Consider the following 4,038-nt stretch of genomic DNA (forward strand, 5'->3'; position numbering starts at 1 on the left):
ACTCGGTAATGCATCATCATAATGAGCTCAAAGTGACCAAGTGTCTGGTCACGGGATCATGCATTATGGTACGAGTAAAGTGACTTGCCGGTAACGAGATTGAACGAGGTATTGGGATACCGACGATCGGATCTCGGGCAAGTAACATACCGATTGACGAAGGGAATTGTATGCGGGGTTGCTTGAATCCTCGACATCGTGGTTCATCCGATGAGATCATCGAGGAGCATGTGGGAGCCAACATGGGTATCCAGATCCCGCTGTTGGTTATTGGCCGGAGAGTCGTCTCGGTCATGTCTACATGTCTCCCGAACCCGTAGGGTCTACACACTTAAGGTTCGGTGACGCTAGGGTTGTAGGGATATGTATATGCAGTAACCCGAATGTTGTTCGGAGTCCCGGATGAGATCCTGGACGTCACGAGGAGTTCCGGAATGGTCCGGAGGTAAAGAATCATATATAGGAAGTGCTATTTTGGGCATCGGGACAAGTTTCGGGGTCACCGGTATTGTACCGGGACCACCGGAAGGGTCCCGGGGGTCCACCGGGTGGGGCCACCTGCCCCGGGGGGTCACATGGGCTGTAGGGGGTGCGCCTTGGCCTATATGGGCCAAGGGCACCAGCCCCAAGAGGCCCATGCGCCTAGGGTTCAAGGAAGGGAAGAGTCCCAAAGGGGGAAGGCACCTCCTAGGTGCCTTGGGGAGGAGGGATTCCTCCCTTGGCCGCACCCCCTAGGAGATTGGATCTCCTAGGGCCGCCCCCCCTTGGACTCCCTATATATAGCGGGGAAAGGAGGGCCTCTCACAACACGCCTTTGGTGCCTCCCTCTCCCTCTCCAACACATCCTCCTCCTCCATAGTGCTTAGCGAAGCCCTGTCGGAGTACTGCAGCTCCATCACCACCACGCCGTCATGCTGCTACTGGAGCCATCTCCCTCAACCTCTCCTTCCCCCTTGCTGGATCAAGAAGAAGGAGACGTTACGCTGACCGTATGTGTGTTGCACGCGGAGGTATCGTTCGTTTGGCGCTAGGATCTCCGGTGATTTGGATCACGTCGAGTACGACTTCCTCATCCCCGTTCTTTGAACGCTTCCGCGCGTGATCTACAAAGGTATGTAGATGCAATCCAATCACTCGTTGCTAGATGAACTCATAGATGGATCTTGGTGAAACCGTAGGAAAATTTTTGTTTTCTGCAACGTTCTCCAACACTATCCTCCCGGTGAAATAATTTTCTCACCTCCTTGGTCATACCAATCCAATTCTTTTCCCGTGAGTGGCAGTTTGTCACCTCATAATTTGACATGTATTCCATAAGACCATATCAAGCTTATTCTTTTCGTTGTTGGTTTTCCAACAACTCCGTTCGACCCTTCTCCTAAGGATGCCTTCTCAAGCTCTTTTGGCAGAAGTTGGCATTTTCTCCTCATTTCTCCTATTTCAATTATCTATATTTTCTTTCGTTCCGGAGGCATTGTGATGTTGATATTCTCAACCCATCATCTCGTTTGTCAAAGATCATGTTCTTTTCATGATTGTCCATTTAACCGGAGTGTCGTGCCCTCTTTTCAAGTTCTATCACCTTATCAAGTTCTTATTCAATTCCTTTCTTTTCAAAAGGAGTGCTTTCAACTTTGTTCATCTTCGTTGTATTCTTTCTTTCAATGTGTTCAACCTCTCAAGGTTCTTTGGTTTCACTAGTTTGTCAAAGGAGCAACTTAGTTTTACCTCTTCTCTTTCTCTTCCGTTGTCCCTCCGGTGCCATTCTAGATCTCGGGACGAGATCCTCTCGTAGTGGTGGAGTGTTGTAACGCCCCGAGACCGTTGTGCCAGGTGTCCTCTAGTTATTCACTGTTGTTGCCTTGTCATTCGCTTGCGTGTTGCATCTTACCATGTCATCATGTGCATTGCATCATCATGTTTTCAAAACTTGCATCTGTCCGGGTTCCCCCAGTTCCGTCTGTTGTTCGTTCTGAGCCCAGACACACTTGCACGCGCCCGTGGCACGTCCGAAATATTATTTTATAAGTGGCCGGAAAATGTTCTCGGAATGGGATGAGAGTTGACGTGTGGTCTAATTATAGTGTAGATAGACCGCCTGTCAAGTTTTATCGCATTCGGAGTTCGTTTGATAGCCCAACCGTTAAACTATAGCGGCATTATAGTCGGGCACACGTCGGACGTTTTCGGTCTCCGAAAACCTTGCCGGGCTACATTTCCGTCTCTCTCTTCTCTGCCGGAGACCTCTCCTACACAACCTAGGCCCAGCCTACCCCCTCTTTGCATAGTGCATCGACCCCTCGTGCGTGTACGAAACTGTCCCGGACCCGACCCGGACAGTAGTTACTGTTGTGTCCGGATCATCCCCAAACGTCTGCAAAACATCACCGTTTTCTTTTTTGGACTCCCTAACTATTTTATCCGGAATCGTCCGATTGCGATCGTAGGGCCGAGATAGCCCCTAACCTAATCCATGATGTATATTTATAGTCCACCCCTAGTCTAATTTCAGACCAAATCCCTAAATTCTAGGGATCCTCCCAGCCGCCGCCGCCGCCGCACTCATTCCCCAACATCGGGATCCCCATCGCTCGAACCAAATCCATCTCCTCCTCGTTTTCACCACAAACCCAACCAGCGAGCTCCTCCTCCTCTCGATCCATCCCCACGCCCCTCCGCGGTTGGGCCCGAGCAGGATCACCCAGAGTCGCAGCTCGTCCGTGAGCAGCTCTGCCGCCATCAGGCTAGGACCTTCCCGTCGCTCCTCCTCGCTCCTGTTTCTTCTCGTTGCCTCCTGCCTCTCCCCGTAACTCTCTCTCTCTCCCTCGCCTTGGGCAGGGGAACCAAAGGAAGCCGCCACCGCCTGGAGCTCCAAGTCCGCTGGCTTGCCTCCACTTCGATCCGGCAGGGAATGAGAGCCCGACGACCTCCATGCCCGGATCCAGCCACCTCCTGCCGCCGTTCACCTCGCCCTGCGCCTCAAGTTCCTCCCGCCGGAGCCCCAAGTCCACCTCGTCCACGCGAAGTCCCCTGCCGCCATGGCCGCCCGGGAACATGGAGATCCGCCGCCGTCCTGCCGTTCCCCTTCGACGATGGAGCTCCCCGCTGCCAAGTCCAGGACCCCGTCGCTGCGCTACCTCCGTTCGAGAGGAGGACGACGAAGCCGCGCCCCGCGTTGACTCCTCGTCGCGTGGATCCAGCTGGGCCTCGTCCCGATCCCAAGTCCAGCGCCCTCCTGGCGCGTCTCGCTTCGTGGCCCAGCGCTACAGATCCGGCCTGCTTGTCCACACCCCCTGGGCCGCCTCCTCACGCACCTCCACGTGGGCCATGCCCCGAACGGCCCAGGTCTGCACACAAAGCCCAGCCCGCCTCCGGCCTCATCCGATCTGGGCTGAGCCCAGCTGGGTGAGCAGCCCCAGCCTCCCCTGTGCACCTTTGGGCCAACTAGTTTCAGCCCATTGTGTTTTTTTCCTGCTGCTGCAATTTAGCTATTTTTCTAGAAAACTGTTGTTTTACAGAAAAGTCCCTAGACAACATGCATATAATAACTCACAAACCGTGCATCGGATTAAAACAAACTTAATATGGAAGTTGCTTAGAATTTTGTCTAGTTTCATAATATGTCTTTTTCATCCATGTTTAAATTGCTTAAAATGTTGTTTGCTTAAATTTGCTCCTATGCCATGTTAAAATGCTTTATTTCATAACTAAATAACCGTAACTCCGAATTTAATAAACTTTATATGTAAATGGGGTGGAAAATGCCTAGTTTAACATGGTGGCCTTACTTGGCATGTTTAACAACTCTAAAATATGGTTTAGGGCAGAACAATACCAAACCTTAAAATATGCATATGGAGTTTTACCGAAATTGTTGTTCGTTGTTTCCGGCCTCATTTAAACTTGCCTAGATAGGTAGTTTTGTTGTGCTTCACCCCTTGCCATGTTAATCAACATTTAATATTGTTGGGTACATAAACGAGATCGAACTAAATAACTTGTCGTGGTGTTTCGTCAATATGCACCGTTGCATATTGA

This window comes from Triticum aestivum, chromosome 3A (genome assembly GCF_018294505.1).
Source record: "Triticum aestivum cultivar Chinese Spring chromosome 3A, IWGSC CS RefSeq v2.1, whole genome shotgun sequence".
In the NCBI taxonomy this organism is placed as follows: Eukaryota; Viridiplantae; Streptophyta; class Magnoliopsida; order Poales; family Poaceae; genus Triticum; species Triticum aestivum.